Source organism: Tachypleus tridentatus, chromosome 13, assembly GCF_004210375.1.
Source record: "Tachypleus tridentatus isolate NWPU-2018 chromosome 13, ASM421037v1, whole genome shotgun sequence".
Classification (NCBI taxonomy): domain Eukaryota; kingdom Metazoa; phylum Arthropoda; class Merostomata; order Xiphosura; family Limulidae; genus Tachypleus; species Tachypleus tridentatus.
Window position 1 is genome coordinate 142,346,269 of NC_134837.1, and position 22,870 is coordinate 142,369,138.

The following is a 22,870-nucleotide window of genomic DNA, read 5'->3' on the forward strand; positions in this document are numbered from 1 at the left end:
TTGTGTGACGGGGATTCGAACCCGCGACCCTCAGACTACGAGTCGAGCGCTTTCATCACCTAGTCATGCCGGGTATTGTTGTTTCAATTGTTATATATATCTCTCTAGCTAGGAATGGAACTAGTTCGTTAGCCTTGAAAAACATTATATAGTTGTCACTCGCTTGTATCTTAAGTAGTTATTCATTGTTCCGTATTTTACAATTTGTAACTATTTAAACTTAACGGTTTAACAACTTTATGTCTGATAAATATCGAATTAGGAAAAGTTCGAATATTTGTTGAAAACTACCTGTGAACACCGATTCATATCTTTGCTTTCTTATTTGTGGTGCAGGAATTATTATACTCACAGGAATAAAAGCTGTAACATTATAGCGTCGGTTATTTCTAACCTATGTCATTATAGAGTCGGTTATTTATAAGCTGTAACATTATAGAATCGGTTATTAAAAAGCTGTGACATTATACATCGGTCCACGTGAGCGTAGAAACCACGGAGATGACTGATATTTTTGCTCATGTAACGTGCAAGGCTACAACATTACAAATAAAAATGAAATTGCTTATCCGAACCTTCAACCTGTTGCTCATGGACCTGGTGTTCCTGTACCCACTCCAGTTTCATCTGATTCTGAATCTAATGTCAATAAAAGCGACGACAGGGATTGTTTTAAACCTGAAGCATCTGGAAAGGTGTCATCAAGACATGAGGTAAATGGAGAGGAGGTATCATGGAATGTTTGTTTGTTTTGGAATTTCGCACAAAGCTACTCGATGGCTACCTGTGCTAGCCGTCCCTAATTTAGCAGTGTAAGACTAGAGGAAAGGCAGCTAGTCATCACCACCCACCGCCAACTCTTGGGCTACTCTTTTACCAACGAATAGTGGGATTGACCGTCACTTTATAACCTCCCACGGCTGGGAGGGCGAGCATGTTTGACGCGACTCGGGCGCGAACCCGCGACCCTCAGATTACGAAGCGCACGCCTTAACGCGCTAGGTCATGCCAGGCCCATCATGGAATGTCAGATATTAGCATGATGACTGTTTATTGCTGGTCATTGAAACTAGATGCTCCAGACACAATACACGAAACAAAGACAGTTTGTTTGTTTGTTTTTTAATTTCGCAAAAAGCTACTCGAGGGCTATCTATTAGTTTTTAGACTAAAAGATGTATATTTCACTAAAATAAATCTGAATAAAATCTGTTTGACATAATCGTCAGTTTGGTTGTATTTTTGTTAACAAATGTAATAACAAAAATGTTTATTGTGGTAAGCGATATAACTGTTTGTCCTAAGTAAGTTTTTCTTCTTCCCGATTTATATATAAAAAAAAAAAATCTTTACGTGATTTAAAAACAACAACATTATTTTCGAAATCTGCACAGCTGAATTATGATTGAATATTTGTAATTGAAACCAAATCAACTTTTATGAAACTTAAATGCGCAAGCATGTGATAATTTAAGCTTATGCAGTTAATCTATATTTGATTGTGTATATTTGAAGCTCTTCAAATTATTAGCTTGTGCTGCACTAACCACCATTTAGATTTCAGACCGATGAGGCAAGGTTTCGTCTGCCAAGAATACGCATAAATATCAGTACCTCGTGAAATAAAAGCTGTCTTGCGCTCTCGTTGTGTGACGTGTAGGTGGTGCATGCGCACATCTATTTTATCTCTGTGGACACCAACATCAAATCGTTGATCGTGCTCTTCGCTTGGTAATTTCAGGAATTCGAAACAGAAGTTAATACGTGATGTAGGTGAGCCTGAAGAACTTTGATTGTTTGTTTAAGTGAAAATAGTCAGAAGAAATTGTAAAACTACTGCTATGCTTCACAAAATATTTCAGGTAAGACTAATCGAATAACATTATATTCGTTATTGGTTGAGTTTGTTCGTGCTTTATTTTAAATGTGATTTTACTAGACTTAGAAACGATTTTATGTTCCAAACCTTAAATCATCCCCGTAACTTTAAAGAGCAAATTTACTAATTTCTAGTTAATTATTATTATTTTTTTAATATTACGATATTCAGTAACGGTTTGATTTTGCGACGTAAAGTTTGGTTTTACTTTAAAAGCAATCCTCGTGTCATGTTTCAAACCAGACGATTTCTAAAAAAACCTTTAAGTACTATTTAAAGGAAGGAGTGCAGCTCAGAATTAAAGTCAAAATTTATCGTTGTTATTGGCACGTTTGTGTCGAAACAAAATATTTCGTCGTTGTAAACGTAATTAATAAACATATAAGAAAGTTATTTTTTTCAACACAAAAATCGAAGTCGGTTTGTCATCTTTAAGTCTGTTTCATTGAGACAGCACAAGCTAATACTTTGTTTTTTCTGTTAGCACACGAGAATTCCGAACCCAATAACAATACAAGCACTAATATTGCTTAAATTTATATCGATTTACCAAACGTTCATGGTACACAATGAAACGTGTTAAAATGTGTGCATTCACTGTAGTTTTATCTGTTTTATTCTAATTATGTTTAGTTTTATGCTTGAGCCTTCATTTGTTGATTTTTTATGTTGTAACTGAAAGATGTATTACAGACTTAACATTGCTCTACGATTTACTGGAGTTGTGATAAAACTTTTTGTTCACATTGAAAACATAATTAATTGCTGTTCACTTACAGTAATTATTGGAACTAATTGAGTTGTTTTGACCACATGTTAACAGTAGTTGCATTAGAAAATAAATTAATAGGTTTACGATAAATGATCCGAAATTAGAACTAGGCTAAATCCAGCCGTTTGATAAGGTTCTGTGTAGAAAGTTATATTATAATCTTTGCTGAAGATACAGAACAGTTTTTATAGTTCTAATTCGTATTACTTGGAAGGGCCATAGAGTATACAAAAATTACTTGGTATCCTGGTAAAATATCTATTTGTTATTATTACTAGATATCCTGGTAAATTGCCTGTTTGTTGTTACTGTTTGGTATCCTGGTAAATTACCTGTTTGTTCTGGTTACTGTTTGGTATCCTGGTAAATTATCTGTTTGTTGTTGTTGTTACTGTTTGGTATCTTGGTGAATCATCTGTTTGTTGTTGTTGTTCTATTAGGGGCCGTAAATAAACATGTATTTTAAAACATGTTGAATTTAGTGGGTCGACTGTAGAGAGTTTCACATGTTGGAGAGTCACATGTCTGGAAGAATTTATTTTGAATTTCGCAAAAAGTTACATGAGAGCCATCTGCGCTAGGTGTCCCTAGTTTAGTAGTAAAAACCTGGAGGTAAGGTAGCTAGTCATCGCCACCTACCAGCAAATAGTGGGATTGACCATCACTTTATCAGTTCTAAGCCCTGTATGCATCTATTGAGATAACTGACCTATATTTATATGTAACATAATCTGTAAATAATTCTAAATACGCGAGAGTAAAAATAAAAACGAATACATAACAACATGGTAACTACAGTATATCAGTATGAAACAACAGTTGATACAGCTCAACTCATAAGGTAGTTGGTACACATATAATATACTAACCACAGTATATCAGTATGGGACCTCCCAGGGAAGGCTGTATTCTTTCAGTCTTCCTCCTCTGGGATCTAAACATCCACCCACGTGTTTTCCGTACGTGGTGGCCCGTGAAAGGAGGAGAAGATCCTGGTGGCTGAAGGATCCAACCCTAACACATCACTTTGGTCTTGAATTCGTGTAGGCTGGTGACCTTGAGGTGCCCCGCTAGGGTCAATCGGCTCGTCCACTTCGGCTAGAGTCAACCAAGTACAAGTGTTGGATGGTCTCAACAGGTGTTGTAGACATTGTATCTGATGCTTGGGTTTGGGTATGATGCTTATGAAACCCTGGAATTGCTTCAGTGTCCTTGTTTGGCATTGTAGTGCGTTCCCTCGTACTGCTCCATGGTGTGTGGGGTCAGTGGGCACTGAAATGTAGCTTCTTTATTATGGATATCCCTCTTTCTGGCAAAATAAATATAAATGAAAAAAAAAACAGATAATTGGAAAATGACCACGCATGAACGACTCTGTTGTACACTCAATGTTACAGCCAGATTCTGCACCTCGATTTCTGATTAGCCATTCCTTATCTGAGAAATTCTTGGAGCAGATGTTTCCATTTTTCATTTAGAATGGATTGAGGAACTTGCTGGCTCTTCAAAATATGTAAAGAATTTTCACGCTGGAGACATTTTGGTGGAAACATCTTCACCACAGCATACCAAACCCCTCTTGAAATCAAAAGTCATTGGGAATATACCCAATGAGGTTACTTCCCATGCAACTTTGAATTTTTCCAAAGGAGTTATAGTTGAGAGGAATTTAAAGAACATTCCATTGTGGAAACTTCTCGCTGGTTTCTCCAGCCAGTTCGTTACTACGATACGCCGAATCTTCACCTGTAAAGACAGATTTATGGACCTACCAATGTTCTGAAACTAACTTTTACGTTACCTCGTGCTCCTGTCACAGTGAAAGCAGGCTATTTGAACTGCAAGGTATGGCATTACATACCTAACCCTCTCAGATGTTTCCAGTGTCAGCAGTTTGGTCACTCAAAAACAATTTATCGTGGTTCTTTCATATGTGCTCGTTATGGTGGTAAAGACCACGGTGCTTACGAGTGCAACCTGGAACCATAATGTGTTAACCGTAGTGGTCCACACCCTCTTACTCTAAATGGGTAGAAGAGAAAGAGGTGCAATGCTTAAAGACTGTTAATAATATCACCTACTCATAGGCTCTGAAACTATTGTCCCCAACTCCATCTTGAACATTGCCACAGTAGGAGTGCCGACAGATCTTTCCGTGCCTCCAACAGAGTCATTTGCAAAACATCTTAAGAATATTGCACCCTTCATTATAAAAAAGTTGATGTATCTATGTCTACTTCCATCTCTGTCCCTACCACTCCTTCCAATGAGTGCCTAGTTTCATTTCCTTTAGGTTCAAATGTTTCCTCGGGTCCATCCTCTTCTGCAGCCTCAAGAAATAGATCGACCAATCATTCACGCCCTCAGTCAGTCATTGGAATCTTTGTCCACAGAGAGAGACCTGCCTACTCGACCCAGGGCAGGATTTTTGGAGGTTGATAGATCTTCGTCCAGTAAAGAAAAAACATGGTCGCAAACAGAAGATCTCCCCGCCACATTCCTTTCTACATAAGTAACAATAGCTACTCTGACGCAGTGGAACTGTCGAGGTTTTCGATGTAACATGGATTACATTAAGGATTTGATTGATTCTTACCATCCTGTGTGCCTTTCCTTACAGGGAACGTTTCTGAAACCTGCTAATACAGTCGTCCTTCAGCAATTTTCATTGTGTACAAACGACAGGTCATTTGATTGACGAGTACATGGTGGGGGGCATTGCTGGTGGATTAGCATGTGCCCACCCCGTCTTTGTCGCTTGATACACCCTTGGAGGCTGTAGCCATTCATGTTTCCTTGGGTTGTACCATCACTATTTGTTCTCTCTACCCGCTTCCTGAAGAGATCTATAATCATTCAGACCTTGGTGCCCTCATTGTGCAGTTACCATTTCCCTTTTTACTACTGGGGGAATTTAATGGACATAATCCTCTTTGTGGAGGTACTGATATTGATGGGAGGGGTCGCTCCATAGAGCGTATGCTCTCAGATCACAACATTTCTCTTTTGAATACTGGTTCTTATACTTATTTTCATGCCCCTAGTAAGTCTTACTGCTATTGATCTTTCTATCTGACCTCTTTTACTTTTCACTCACTTTTCTTGGAGATACGATAGTAATCCACGGGGCAGCTATCATTTTGAGAGAGACTGGCAGTGGTTGATACCATCCAACCCACGTATCTTGATGGAAGTTGGTCCAGGCTAACTGGCCTTCTTTCACCACTCTCTCAGAACTTGATCCTGCCATCGATAGATGACTGTGTGGCAGCAGTAACTGACTGTATTGTCCAGGCAGTTGTATTATTAAAATCTCGACACGTTTCCCACAGTATTATCGTCTTTGGTAGAATCCTGCCTGCCATATAACAATAAAAGCTCAAAAACGGGCTTGGGGTACCTTTCATAGGTATCCCACAATTTAAAACCCCATGGTATTTCAGCAGACCCGTGCACGTTCTCGGCAGGTCAGACGTCAAAGCCAGAAGGAATTTCGGATTAAATACACCCCTAGCATTTTTTTCTACGACCAGTTCCAAAGTCATGTGGGACAAAATTTGAAAGTTTAGTGGCCAGTCTCATTCTGCCCCATTTCAAACTTGTTCTCTGATGGCAGGGAAGTTGCTGATACCCAGAGTATCGCCAATACTCTCGACGAAAGCTTTTCTCATGCATCTGACACTTCTGCTTTATTCCCCATCTTCTTAACCATCAAAACACGGGCAGAAAGATCGCCTCTTTCCTTTTGGGTTGATCGTCTCTAAGTTTCACCAGGGTAAGGGGCGATTATAGTCATAAACGTCTTCTTCATTGGTCTGGCAGTACATCAGTTAGACCTGATGATATTCATTACAAGGTGTTGCGCCATCTTTTTCCTGTCTCTATTGCTATTATTCTCGTAGTTTTTAACTGGATCTGGCAGGAGAATATTTTTCCCGATGCTTGGCACCTTGTTATTGTACTCTCTTTTTCTAAACCTGAGAAGTATCCTTAGATTCCTTTTGAAATACCGTCCAATTGCTTTGAGGAACTGTCTCTGTAAGATTTTAGAGGGGATTGTTAATGTTTGTCTTATTTGGTTACTTGAATTAAACAACCTCTTCTCACCCAATCAGTATGGGTTTTGAAGATAGTGCTCCACCATGGATCACCTGATTCGACTTGAAACATCAATCAGGGAAGCCTTTCTTAAGTGACAGCATCTTGTTTCTGAATTTGTTAACGTTGAGAAAGCTTAGGATACAACTTGGAGGTATGGTATCTTGCGAGTCCTCCACTCGAATGGCTTGCATAACAACTTACCGATTTTTGTTAAGCATTTTTAATGAATCGGCGATTCCAGATCCGTGTGGGTTCAACACTTTTATATTCTTTCCTACAGGAACTTGGAATCATTCAGGGCTATGTCTTGAATGTCACACTTTTCATTCTAAAGATTAATGCCATCAGTGGAAAACTACCCCCTGCAAATGGTTTCTTTGTTGAAGACTTTTACATCTCGTGGCAGTTGTCAAAAATAAGGTATATTGAGCAGCAGCTACAGACTTCCCTCAATCATTTACTGATGTGGACCACAGCAAGCGGTTTCAACCTTTCTCTCTCCCAAAACTGTTTGCATGTACTTTTGCCGCCAACGGGGTATTGATTCCAATCCTGAACCCCATACTATTGAAGTTCTTGGGGCTTATCTTTGACCATAAGCTGACCTTTATTCCACACATCAAGCAGCTACGTGTCAAGTGTACAAGGGTACTGAACATCCTCCATGTCCTCTCTTTCATCTCTTTGGGGACAGAATAATGTTCTATGTTAAACATTTATCGTGCCCTTATTCGATAAAAACTAGACTATGGGTCTCTGGTCTATGCTCTGCCATAACTTTGGCCTTAAAAATGTTGCACCCCATTTACCATCAGGAGCTTCTGCTCTGCACAAAGGCTTTCCACATTTCTCCAGTCCAGAGTTTGTACATGAAGTCCCATGAACCCCATTTATACCTTTCTCGTTTGCAACTGTCTCTATTGTATGCTTCAAAACTTTACCAAAACATCCCACATGGGATTGTGTTTTCCTTCCTCAGTGGGCCACACTTTTCATAATAGACAGTCTGCCATTGTTTCTTTTAGCCTTCGTATTCAGGTGCATTTGGATGAATTGGGTCTACCTTTGAATGACTTAGAGGTGTCCACTGGTCAGCTCATCCCACCATGGTGAATTACTATCCCCAAATGTGGCCTTTTTTTGAATCATCCGAAGAAGACAGATACTCATGATTTAAAGTATCGACTTCTATTTGCTGAACATCTTTCGAATAATCCTTCCATTCCCATTTATACAGATGGTTCGAAATCGGTATCTTCCATTGTTTGCCGAGATTCACTTGTTGCACACAGAATCTCCTCTACAGTTTCTGTATTCATTGCTGAATTTTACGCCATTTATCTTGCCCTTGATCACATAGAAGCTATGCGGTACATGAACTGTACTATTTATACCGATTCATTTAGCTCTCTGCTAGCCCTGAAATCGTTTCATGTCATTTTTTACTCTATTTTCGCTGATATTCAAAATTGACTGGCCCATTTCTCTTTAACATTTACTTCTATCCAGTTCTTCTGGATATTAGGCCACGTCGGTATTCGTGAGAACAAGCCCGCTCACATCACAGCTAAATCTGTCTGCTCTGGTGCTGTCACTGCTGTCCCTATTCCATGCATGGACTATGGTCCTGTATTCAAGGCTCGGCTCTGTGCCAGTTGGCAGTCGACTTGGAGTGAGCAACGTGAATACAAGGTTTTTCAAATAAAACCTTCTATTGGATTTTGAGCGTCGTGTTTTCGTAAGAATCGGAAAGAGGAAGTTGTCCTAACTAGACTGAGCATTGGTCACAGTTTTTAACTCATCGTTTTCTTTTATCTGGGACTGATGAACTGGTGTGTTGTTTGTGGGACACTTAGATCACAATAAGTCACATTTTTCTGTCTTGCCTTTGTTGAGAGTCATAACGACGGCACCATTTTAGACGTGCTTTCTATCAAGGTTTACCCATAACGTTGGACAGTGTCATTGGCAGTGGTGACATTTGTCCACCTGACAAATATTTTTAGTTTTTTAAAGGCTATTGACCTTTTTAACACTATTTAAATTTTTAATTCATAAATCATAAATCTGTAAACTAGATATAAAAATTGGAATTAACGTTATTTATGTTTTTAATTCATAAGTTAAACTTTGTTTTACCTTGATTCATTTTTACAAATTTAATAATTTTACTGTAATTTTAACTTTTTAGTGGATGTGTGGCGTAAATAGCGTAGTTGCTTTGCGCCGTAAAACGCCAGAGCAATCAACAAAATATATGAACATTCTAAAGATAACTGTTTTATTGTACATACGAACGCTTTTAAGATGTTTTAGAACATTCGCTATTCGTAAAATGTAGGAAATCAACAAAGTTCGAATGTTAAGTAATTGCTATGTCAAAACGACCCTCTATTCTAGTTTTATTATTAAATGGAACTTATATCTAGTAAATACATAGTAAAGCTATTCTAGGGTTCGCCATTGTTGATACGTTCAAATGCTTATCTGACATGTATTACACTATGGTTGTCATAGTAATTCTTATAATTTAGTCTCCAAACTGATACTTTAGAGGAACAAAGAGTTGTCATTCTTGAGGGGGGATTCATTCTATGTTACTGATGACTGACATTTTGTGTCCATAAATAAATACCTTTGCTAACAGACCTGTGGAGGTTAGTCGTGAACAACTAGGAACAGTTTTGCTTCATAAATGCAAAGAGCTTTTCTCATCTTGTGCTTAGACTAAACCATTTAAAGATGTTCGCTAAGCCTACTTAAGTACTGCAGATCTCAGCTTCGGAACTGGTTTCTGAACCTTATTCAGCAGTTTCCATTGGTTTAGTTGGAGCTTTAAGTTTTACAGGTGTGCTTGTTCACCGTGGTGTTATGAAGTGCCATAGTGTAAACAATTGAATAACACGTTAACTCGTGTTATCCCTTTTCTCTGGGTACTTCTCTGTAAGCCTCCAGAATATGCAAATATATAGATTATAAATTTCTCTAGAGTTTTGGTAAAATCTGGCACTAAACCATTCGTACCCACGTTACAGTAAAAGAAGATTGCCTACTTTGTAAGTCACTTGTATCGAGTTTTTGACATTTATGTTTATTTTATTAAAACGAATTAAACCAATTGTGCTATCGCCATCAGCTTTAAAGAACATAAAATAAACTTACTCGGTAGCTTCTCAGTATAATCTTCTTGGTTTTAGCTTCTTATTACTTGTATAGTAACCGAAACCATTTTCATATTTTACCGTTAATGATATATAAATAATTTAATTGCCTACAGCTAGATATACATCAAGACATGGTATATACATTTACGTAAGTAAAACATAATGAACGGTATAAAGCAGCGTTTTCCAAAACTTTTCAGCCATAGAAATGTTTATTTTTATAATTAGATAACTCGTTAAGACATGGATAAGACTTAATAACAAGCTGGAAGCATTAGTTCTATCAATACATCATTGATTATAAAATATACAGGTGTTTTATAGTAATACTGTGTAGAAAGAAATAAAACAAATTATACTTCATTGTTATTTAATATTTACATTAACTGTATATTTATTAATGCTCTTTTAAGAAATAACTTACCTAATGAGAAGGACGATGCTGTTTTCACCACACAGCAACTTCAATTCAGGAGGAAAAGAAGTCAGTTTGATCTTGAAATCTGGTTGGACATCTAATCTGTTCCTGTACTTGTTGGGGTTTTTTTGGTTTTTTTTTTATGAAACTAACGTTGAGAAGTCCGATTCGCAATTATAAGTCGTGACAAGACTCAGTCAGGTCTTGAACGCATATGAATTTTCATTAACAGAGTAAGCAGATTTAACGCATTTCGAATAAAATTACTAAAATTTTGGTGTCGAAGAACCGTTAACTTGAATGAATAATTTGTCTTTTTTATGTTACACAAAATCCCTTCTTTGATATTACCTGCAGACATGGGAAGATGGCTTGGACTCGGCAGGGAGCGTGTCTGGCTCACGTGGTTAAAATTTACAGCATTCCACAAGAATCTAAATGTTATCAACACTATAAAACTTAATCCTAGACACTCTAAATTACACTAAGTGAGAACACTTTAATTCCTGAGGGACTGAAGGTATAAAGGCAACCATCAACTTGTGAATTCTATAGTTTCGTAGCGTTGAGAACAAACTTCACTCTTTCTTCCTGTTATATTATTTTAGTTGAAATACTGAGGGTTAAAATTAATTTAATTATTAATATATATTTTTTAGTTTTTTGTGGACCAGCATTACAATGAATAATATAAACAATGGCTGGTATAAATATCTGTATAAAACAATGAAAGATATAAACGTATAAAACCAATGTAGAACACTAATGATTTGTCTAAACGTTTCTATATAAAACAATTAATAAAACATTTATATAACACAAATTGAATGATGTAAATATTTGTATGAAACCTATATAAAAGACTGTAATACAGTGATACTTATCAAGTATTTATAAAGTTAGAGGCTGGTAGTGTCAAAAGTAACATGAAATGAATTGGATCCATAGAAGCTGGTACCTTTATCTACAGCACTGAAACAATGACGTGGTTCTATAACACGTAAATTATGATATATTTCTGCAACATAGTAACAGTAAAGTATACCTACAACACAGGCAGTGCCGTATTGCAATAGGTGTACATGTTTCTTTGAGAAATGCAACAACGACTAAAGACGCAACCTGCATCTCTCATACAGATAAATTTGTCGATTTTTTTCCCGGATTTGTTGCAGATTTCAAAGAAATAATCAAAGGTATTAAACCACATCAGTTTAGCACTATAGCTTCTTGTATTAGAAACTGCATCTGTTCTTTCCACCATACTACACAGAGGTTTTGGCTGATTTGGAGTCTATTTTTTTCATTCAGTTCGTGTAGTCCTCATTAAAGACTAATTTTCAATATAAAAACATTCCCTTAAAGCTTTTCTTGCGTAATTGATATAATTATTAATTAGCAATGTTATTTCCCTTACACGTAACAGAAGATATGAAGAAAAAATATTTTCATAAAAAAAGCAGTGCCGTCTCGTACATTTTACTTGGAGAAATAACCGTAAGAAAGATACTAATGATAACAAAGATGGTTGTGAGGACTAAAGCATTTTGTTTACACGAATTTAATGTTTCCAGATGGCACTTATTTCATAAGTGAAAACTAAGTGAAACACTTATTTTCGGTGTTAACTGTGACAACTTGATTGTGATATGTTCACAGTCGCATTCCTTTCGAGCAGATAGTTTCAAACAGGTCCTGGCATGGCCAGGTGGCTAGGGCGCTCGACTCGTAATCTAAGGGTCGCGGGTTCGAATCCTCGTCTAATCAAAATGTGTTCGCCCTTTCAGCCGTGGGTGCGTTGTAATGTGACGGTCAATCCACTATTCGTTGGTAAAAGAGTAGCCCAAGAGTTGGCGGTGAGTAGTGATGACTAGCTGCTTTGTTTCTAGTCTTATTCTGCTAAATTAAGAATGGCTAGCTCAGATAGAGCTCATATAGCTTTGCACAAAATTTTATATATATACATACAAGTTTCAAACGCATCTCTCACTCACGAACACAGTCCTCAGATGTATAAAGTTTTAAAAGAAGCCCCCCAGTGGCTCAGCGGTATGTCTTCGGACTTACAACGCTAAAAACCGGGTTTCGATACCTGTGGTGTGCAGAGCACAGATAGCCCATTGAGTAGCTTTGTGCTTAATTCAAAACAACAACAATTTTAAAAGAAAATGGTTGACCCCCCACACATTTTTCCAACTATCATTATTCGTTACTTTGTTCACGTAGCACGTGAAGTCTACCAAAATACGTTTCTCTCTGTCTGTCTACTGTTCATGGGTTAACGTGAGTTGTAGATTAAAAAAACAACAAATTAACAAACTCATTCTTCAAGTGCGACTCAGTTTTGTCTCTAGATAGACCAATTTTTCGAATTAAGAACGCCTTTAGGTTATGGAATGGCTAGCAACACCAATTCGATCATCGGTCGGTCATCCACAGATACACGTGAAGTGACACTTAAGTCGCCTACGTTGGTAAAACGCCTTTTTAAACCTAAAATGTATGGGATCTTGGAGTATCGACCACCACTAATAAAGCTCGGCAATTCGATCACGTGGCTGAACCACAGGTCATAAACATAATTAAAACGAATGAATAGACCTTGGATGTCTCGTTAAAGAAATCCCTCTAGTTGCGAAAATACATTTTAATCTAAGTAATTAACACATCTTTGGAAGTAAAACTGTTTTAATTAGCATAATTACAACCATAAGTTGGCTATTATGCATTCAAAACTACTACTGTTGAATATTGGTATCTTATTTTGCACTTTAAAGCGATTGTATTTGTAGATAAAATGACGCACTGGTTCATAACAATTCTAATGTTTCAGTTGTATAATCTAACTTCTTTCTTGGTCAATAGGTGTTTATGCTATTACTCAATATCATTAGACTCTAATTTAATGTGTACTAAAAAACTAAATGTTTTAAGACATTGAAACATATGACTCATCCAATTAAAACCTTTCGTTTTCTGCGCTAACGTTCTTTATCTTTATTGGTACTTCGTGTATTCTGTCAAGATCAAATGATTTAATAAGCATGATAAGTCATTATATTTCCAGACCACGGTGGTTAAATTAGATCAAAAAGTTTTTATAATAAAAACAGAAACGACCTTTTTTGTTGTTGTTTGGCACAATGGAAGATAAAATCTTCATTGGATATTTCAGCCGACTAGTTTTGGTAACGCAGTTACCATAATCAGAGATAGCGGCTTAGCTTGCGTTAAAAGACACTACTTATAAACCCTGATTATGGTAACTATGTTACCAAAACTATTCGGTTGAAATATCGAATAAATTTCCTACATCTTATTCTGTTAAATAAGACAGTTTGTGTTCTTTAATTTTAATAGAGTAGTTCAGTGATCCTAGAAAGAAAGTATGGACCAGACAATCAGAATTTTACGTCAAAAATTACAATTCATACCATGATTTTGCCAAGAAACTTGTGTATATTATACGAGAAGACAGTGGAATAAAGTTAAGTCGCAATCATGAGAATTTAACAGAAATTGTGTAAGTTCCTTGTGAGGCATAATTACACAATTGGTAGTTCCTGTTTTCATAAAAATTTTCGTGTTTTCGTAGTGTTATATACATCCAGCCAGTAAGAAATACATGGTTTAAGTATCTCGTGACATTAATCTTTGTTAAAAATATTGTTTAAAAGCCTCGCAGCACATAACATGTTTAAAAAAAAATTGTTTGAAAGCCTCGCGACACTTAACATGTACACACACAAAAATATTGTTTAAAAGCCTCGCGCCATTTAACATGTATAAACATCTCTTAATGCTGGTTTTCTTGAACCGAATGTTTTTAATTCATGTAGGAGGATTTCAGAAATATCACCTTTTGCCAGAAGGCAGAGAGAATTACTTCCTGCCTTAATTTTTCAGTAAACCTGCTTTAGGATTACGTGTTTAAAAACCATAGCCCGTTGTTAGACTAAATATAAAATGAACTTTTACAGGGGTAGGTTTAGTAGAGCTCACAGACAACATCTGAGAACCTGTAGCAGTTTTTATTTTGAGTTAAAAGGTATCTTTAATGTAACTTGCATTTTAAAATGCTACATTTCTTTTTATAATTACGCATTTCGAATAACAAACCAAAGCACTGTAGGTTGTCAAGGATATTATAATTAAATCTAATTGTGGGTTTCGATCATTGTAAGATAATTTGATTTATACTTAAGCTTCATTTCAATCGCGCATTAATTTAATATGGTAATAATGTCTATGAAGTCTTGCTGTAACATATTTACTGACTGGAACAACTCGATAAACCCAGTCTTAATGTTTGGTTTAACTACAAAACATTGAGTCATGTCGTTAAGCTTAAACTACACATTATGTTAAGTTTAAACTACGGTAGTGAAATAGTGGATTTTGTAATCGTTTCTCACGTGAAACTTACTTCCGATAAAAAGGCTGAATAAATACGGTGTTCTTAGACGTATTGCGAATGATTGAAATATAGGCCTTCAAGTGTATTGTGAATGGTATATACATGAGGAAGTGCTTTAGGAGCTGAAACGTCATACGGTAGAGTCATCAATTATGGTAGAAAACAGAACTGCTGAGATACAGCTTATCGAAACACCAACTCTGCTGAGGCCTAAACGAGATCTTAATCGATTAGCACAGTAGTATGTCTGTGGACCATTGCAAAACTAGAATCCAGGTTTTCGATATCCGTGGTGGGCAGAGAACAGATAATCCATTGTGTAGCTTTGTACTTAATTCCAAACAAGCGATTCACAGTTCATTGTCCGTTTAAGTCGAATAAAAGTTAACGGTTTAATATTTCGAAAAAGGTATTCCTAATATCGCCATTGTGAAGAAAGCTTAAAAATTAGATTCTGGAGAATCGATGAGCTAAAATCAGATATTAAATTTCCAAATCAAAATCACGCCTATCATCGAGAACAAACATCCATTTAAAATTACTCATTTGAGGGAAATAACTCCCTCAACTAAAACCACATGTGTCAAGGAAACTAAATCTTCCAGCTAAGACCACATGTGTCTCTGTTAATAGCCTATGAAAACGCTATTATCAAACACCCTCTATTAGCAAGGAATAATACAAACTCTATATTTCAACCAAATTAAACACAAACACAAAGTTATGTACGTTATTATATCTTATTACCGCAGTCCTTATCTTGTAAGCTAGAGGAGAAACAAAAGTAGCGACTCTGAGATGTCGTTGCCATAGTGATATTAATCTAGTTGCTATGGTGACAAAATTTATTGAAATGATTTTGTTGTTAGAGGAGAAACTTGTTATCGATGGGTTGTAATTGTAATCTCTCCGGCAAATTGAAATAAAACAAATATTGTATTACATACACTATGAAGGATGTCTCGTTCGTAGCCTATTGTTAGAAGCTATCTTCATATTACATTAATGTTTCCACTATCCTTATATCTGTTTGTCTTTTTTTGTAATTACGTAACTATATTAATTTCATCGTGACTTATTTTTAGTTTATGGTAAACTATGACAATAAAGGTTGTCTGAGTAAGTCGATTGTGATATTATCGTTCAACGTTTGTTTTTTAATGAAGTGCTAAAAGAACTTAGAATGCAATAAAACGTACTTAGTGATCGTAAAATCTACAGTAAAACGTAAGTATTGTTTCAAGAACACATAACATTACATCTTAAACACAGTGCAGCATAACACCATATGAACAAAACGTGGCATAACATTGCATCTTAAACACAGTGCAGCATAATGCATGAACACAACGTACCACAATATTACACTTTAAACACAGTGTAGTATGACACTATACGAAGACAATGCACAATAACGTTACATATTAAACAGTCTAGCATAACACTATATGAATACAACATACCATAGCATACATCTTCAACACAGAATATTACAACACTACATCATAAACAGAGTATAACGGTGATGTTCACAGATTCTCTCTATGAGAGTTTACATACTATTCTTCTAAGAATGTCTAACAGTGATGTTCACAGATTCTCTCTATGAGAGTTTACATACTATTCTTCTAAGAATGTCTAACAGTGATGTTCACAGATTCTCTCTATGAGAGTTTATATACTATTCTTTTAAGAATGTATAACAGTGATGTTCACAGATTCTCTCTATGAGAGTTTACATATTATTCTTCTAAGAATGTATAACAGTGATGTTCACAGATTGACTGTATGAAAGTTTACCTACTCTTCTTCTTTAATGTATAACAATGATGTCCACAGATTGTCTCTGAAAGTAGACATGCGCGTCTTCTTTGATGTATAACTGATGTTCACAGATTGTTCGTATCAAAGTTTACATACTATACTTCTTTGATGTATAACAGTGGTCTTCACAGCTTGTCTCTATGAAAGTTTACATACTATTCTTCTTTCATGTATAGCATTTATATTTACAGATTGACTCTATGATAGTTTACATACTATTATTCTTGGATGTATAACAGTGATATTCCCAGATTGTCTGTATGAAAGTTTACGTACTATTCTTTTTGATTTACAACAGTGATGTTCATAGATTGTCTATGTGAAAGTTTACCTACTATTCGTCATTGAACTATAACAGTGATGTCCACAGATTGTGTCAATGACAGTTTACGTACTATTCTTCTTTGATGTATAACAGTGATGTCGACAGATTGACTCTATGAAAGTTTACCTACTGTTTTTCTTTGATGTATAACAGTGATGTTCCCACATTACCTCTATGAAAGTTCACGTTCTATTCTTCTTTGATGTACAACAGTGACGTCCACAGATTGTCTCTATGAAAGTTTACATACTATTCTTTGATGTATAACAGTGATGTTCACAGATTGTCTCTGAGATTTTACATACTATTCTTCTTTCATATGTAAGAGTTATGCTTACAGATTGTCTCTATGAAAGTTTACATATTATTCTTTGATGTATAACAGTGATGTTGACAGATTGTCCCAATGAAAGTTTACATACTATTCTTTTTTCATGTATAACAGTGATGTTGACAGATTGTCTCTATAAAAGTTTACTTATTTTTCGTCTTTGATGTATAACAGAGATTTTGACAGATTGTCTCTATGAAAGTTTACATATTCTTCTTCTTTTATGTGTAATAGTGATGTTCACAGATTGTCTCTTTGAAAGTTTCCTTTCCTTTCTTCTCTAATGTATCTGTGTTATAATAATGATGTTTGTAGCTTTTTTTCTTTCCATTATATTTTTCACCCAAAGTTTTGTAAAAATAGATATTTAGAAACTTATATAAAGAGCTTAAATTTCTCTTCGTTTATTCTGAGTGTTAATTTCTGGTCTAGAAAACAACGACAATTATGTGAGTGAAAACACGACAATTTAAATAATTAGATTTACATATACTGGCGAAGTATAAGAAAACGAATTTAAAAAATGTAAATTCATATCGGAAATAGAATGATGGTGATGTATCGTTTGAATCGTATATAAATATTTTAGATAATCGATAAATCTAAAATTGACGTGAGTTGTGGAAATATTGTAGTGATCAACCTAGCGACAACTTTACGTACCTATAGAAACGTTTATTTTACCATGGTTGAGGAGGAAGGTAAATTATATCAGTGTAAGTCGGTGTTAAAGAACGAGTTGAAATCATAGGATACGCTTTCTATTTGACAGTGAAAAAAAATTAATTTAAATTACAGATAAAAAGTTTGCTTCATTTTGCGAGAAAATGTGATTCATAAACTCAATCATTCATAGTGGAATCATTGTTGGTTTATAATTTTAATAAATATAATTGAAATAATAAAAGTAATATATAATACATATTTTTAATACATATATTTTTGAAACTGAGATGTAAGCAGTTTTATTTCTTGGAATTAGTATTTGTAACTTAACACTAGGGGAACCTAGTGCATTGTGTACGAAACATTTCATTGGTTGTGGTTCTCTGTCTTTGAATACATAATGTTCATAAACTATAAATATAGCGATGTGACCCTAATCTATTTAAGAGGAGTTTTCTAGAGTAATCACATAAGCAATTAGATATGTAGAATTGTGAACGAATCGGAAGGCCGTGTAGCGCGTCTCAGTGGCTATAGGGTAAACCCGAGTAGATTAGTCTATTTTAAAACATGTGAGACCCACCATATATCTCTAGTACAAAAGATACTTTGAGCTGAATGGTCCAATGTAAAATGACAAACCTATCAACTTGTCTAGTAAGAGACACTAGACCTATTAACCCTTTCAGAACCTCGGTATCGGAGACAAACATTAAAATTCAGCAGGGTTTTAGTGCCGGTATCCTAAGGTGTCTATAAAAACAGAGACATTCATATATAAAACTTTAACACAAACACCATTGATATGGAATTTGAGATCCATTCTCCAAATATATTTTTCTTTGCAGTGTAGAAAAAACAGAAAGTAAAACCTTCATATTTGATAATTAATTTACAGTTTTCTAAAGTTATGAATCAATCTATAAACAATAATATTTTTACTTGTAATAACTTAAGACCTACCGTCAGTTATAAATATGAAGTCATATTGGTTCATTAATATACAATTATAACGTTTTTAACTAATCTAAATGTAGATGATGTTAATACTTTATCTGGTGAATATGAACATATGTTTATGGAAGGTATTAACAAATAAACTATTATTACTGTCTTCGGATTTACAACGTTGCAATCAGGGTTTCGATTCCCCTTGGTGGACCCAGCAGATAGTCCCATGTGACTTTGCTATAAGAAGACACACGCTATTATTACTGGTAATTTAGATATTATAAAAGACAAAATATTACGTAAAATAATCAAAACAGGAACTAAATACAGAATAACAACAAAATGTAATAATAATATTCTAAGATCTTTTGAAACAAATATTGATGAATATATTTTAAAACTTAATTATATCACAGCTTATCTACATAGATGATTTTTAAAATGGAAATTATATGTACTTTAAAAATGAAATTATCCCACATCAATTTAAAAAATACTACACAGATTTATCATTTAGTCATCTAAACAATAAGATTGAAGAACTGCAAGAAATATATGTTATTATGGATACGAATAAGAAAATACTAGAAATATCATATTGTAGTTTTCTTTCTCACCTCTATTAATTTATTCAGCAACTTTCGTGACTTCAAAGGTCACTTTTAAAGATGTAACGTTACTGTTAATCTATAACAAAAACATACAAATAATGTTTTAAAACTAAACATAAACAATCTAAATTAAATACCTATATTTCCCAAATGTAAACCATATAGGCCGAACATGGCCAGGTGATTAAGGCGGTGTTGACTAGTTGTCTTCTCTGTGGTTTGCAACTCCTTAATTAAGGATGGCTTGCGCGTATAGCTCTGGAGTAGCTTTGCGCGAAATTTAAACAAACAAACATATATGTAGTTGTGATGGATTTAATAGCGTAAAAGCCATATTTACAATTACAACAACGTTTTAGTTTCAAGAGTTCTAGCTGATATGTTATACCGATAGACGTTTCAAAAGCCGTCTTAAGGATACATATTTATTTGCAGGCGCAATGCGGTAATATCTATTAGATCCTTAGAGCACTGTTCAGTGACTAGCATGCCGGGCTGAGGATTTGAAGGTATGTTTGCATCCCGTTACAACAACAAAAATCGCACTTTGCACTTTGGGTCCATGGATGAGTTACGTGAAGGACAGTCAAATCAAACAATTTGGACTGACATGAATAGCTCAAGAATTGGCGGTAAGTAGTGTTCAACACCTGTCTTACGATACAGTCGGTCAGTTAAAAAGTAGGGACGGCGGTGTCTACATGGTCCTGCATGGCCGAGCGTGTTAAGGCGTGCGACTCGTAATCTGAGGGTCGCGGGTTCGCATCCCCGTCGCGCCAAACATGCTCGCCCTTTCAGCTGTGGGGGCGTTATAATGTTTTAGATCAATCCCACTATTCGTTGGTAAAATAGTAGCCCAAGAGTTGGCGGTGGGTGGTGTTGACTAGCTGCCTTCCCTCTAGTCTTACACTGCTAAATTAGGGACGGCTAGCACAGATAGCCCTCGAGTAGCTTTGTGCGAAATTCAAAAACAAACAAACGTGTCTACATACATATCATTCTTCCACTATAAGTGTTGGAAACTATAGTTATTAGTAGAATTTAGTTTTATTTACCTAAAATACCAAAAAAAAAAAACACCTAAGACGTAAGACCATGTATTAACACGTCATGGACAAGAGTAAATGAATTATTTCTACATTTAACAAATTTTCTCATTCATTTTGGCATTAAATTCGATGACATTCATTACCACTGACCCACACTGGTTCAGGATGACCGGAAGTGTGATCTCAGTTTTGTAATACCGCTATGTTTCTGTGGTCTAAAGCTAAAGAGAAAAAACAACAACTGATATTTCTGATTTATCGAATAGTTTTCGAAGGTTTTGTTGGGCAGAATGAGCTGATGGAAAATAAAAGCAATTGTGACAAACACAGTTAACAGCTCTTTGTTTCTACCCTGATACCTTGTGTTTCAATAAATGTGAGAAAGTGTAACAAATCAAAAGAGATAAAGTAAACATACATTAACTGACGTCAGATAAACGTGAATACATACATAAAGTAAAATTAAATAGGAAACCTAATCTTGGGAATCACTGTGGCTGATAGGTGAATACAAGAAACGCACGAAAAGTCAGACTGGACTTTTGGCCATCAACTCTGAACAACAACAAAGTCCAGGCTGACTTTGTTGTTATTTAGAGCTGAGAGCAAGAAGTCCAGCATAACTTGGTTGTTGTTTAGAGTTTACAGCATATAAAATATATGTCCGTTGCTATATAAAATCAAATCTGGGATACATTTTAAACTTATGTCGTATCATTTCTCTAGTTTTCCTTACAAGCCCGTCTTTAATTAAAAGTAGAGCCTTTACAACCCTTACCATACTACTCATCAGTCGTTGATAGGAGTAATAGCTTTATGACTGCTTTAAAAACACGGTACATGTGGTGTTCAGCCTACAGACGCTTATGTTTTTACGTAAACACTAACTTACGACGTCCGCCACGAATTCACACTTGAGGATTAATTTCCTTTGCTGAAGAAAAGTTAACGTCATGTTTCCGTTCTTTCGTCTTCATCATTTGGTCAGAGTACGAAGGGAGCATTATGCTCTACCGGTTTCTGTCGGATCTTTCGTGATTATTCGGTAAAGGCTTTGTTTATTTTGTTCTCAAGCGCACAGATACCAACGGGCCAGCTGTGCTAAGCTCAGCACAGGTTTCGAAACCCGATTTTAGCGGTATTAGCCCCTAATAGTACAAGGTCCTGTTCACTTGATGATAAAACTGCTTTATTTAATACAGTAGAAGTACTATAACTTCTTCAAGTTACGTTAAGCTAACTGCAGCCAACTCGATCGGCCTAACTTCACACTTGAATATTTACTAAGGAGAATTTTCACTCACAATCTATTTTTTCAGTATCTTTATTACTTCTTTGAAAACACAAACTCAGCATCTACAGTACTGAACAATCTGTTCGGGTCACTCAATAACCAATCAACATTTTAGTATCGGAATAACTAACGCGCGTTTTACATCGTTCAAACTGTTTCATAAACTTTCAAGAAAAATATATAGCTATCAAATTACGTGCAGTGAGAACTCCCTTTGGTCAAAAACGATACACAAACTTAAATCATTAAACATATAGACTACAACATGACACCGTTGTCTGTTTTTATAACTGAAAATAAACAACAAAAACGCGATGTTTTTTGTTGTCTGGACTCCAGTTGACATGTTATACCGGATGCTATAAACGGTCTAAAGTTCCATTCTCTTGAGACGTAGAGTATTACCTGAGATTATCACTAGTAATGTTCTTTCAATCAGTATCTGATAGTGGTTAACCTAATTCTATTATATCTTAGTTTTTCTTTCTTCTGTTTCTAGAACTTTGGGATAGTTTTTTTTTTTTAATGGTGTCTTTGTAGATATCAAAGTCAAACCGTTAGACTTCATGCAATCAACAACAAGAATTGTTTACCACTCTATACGTGAAACTGATCACACTTTCAGCTTTAACTGCGAAATAGGTTGAGGCTTGGTTGAAATAATTGATTATAAAAAAGGTTTCTCTGTGCAGAGTGTTTACTCGTTCGAGATGCATTATATTAATTTAGTGTTGGTTGCTTGAATGATATTACTCTAGATAGCGACACCTGGTTTTAACCATGTTTAAAAGCAAGTTGTGCATGTTTAATAGTCAGGCTACTGTTAGATGTTTATCTCATCATGTAGCGAGCAACTGTACTTTACTATTCTTTTGTTCCTTTTTCTAAGACGTTTATGTCTATTAAACAGTTGGACGTATTTATGGTGTAATCTATACCGAACATTTGTGTCTATAAAACAGTTGGACGTATTTATGGTGTAATCTATACCGAACATTTGTGTCTATAAAACAGTTGGATGTATTTATGGTGTAATCTATACCGAACATTTGTGTCTATAAAACAGTT

The 22,870-nt window shown here is 35.4% G+C and overlaps 1 protein-coding gene across 1 annotated transcript in view; it reads left to right on the forward strand.

Annotated features, from left to right (window-relative positions):
* The first annotated feature begins 1,635 nt into the window (after positions 1-1,635).
* LOC143236325 (uncharacterized) overlaps positions 1,636-22,870 on the forward strand; it is a 45,414-nt gene continuing 24,179 nt past the window's right edge. The window contains exon 1 of the mRNA XM_076474602.1: positions 1,636-1,862. The gene's annotated coding sequence lies outside the window, so the exon portion shown is untranslated. The remainder of the gene's footprint in view (positions 1,863-22,870) is intronic.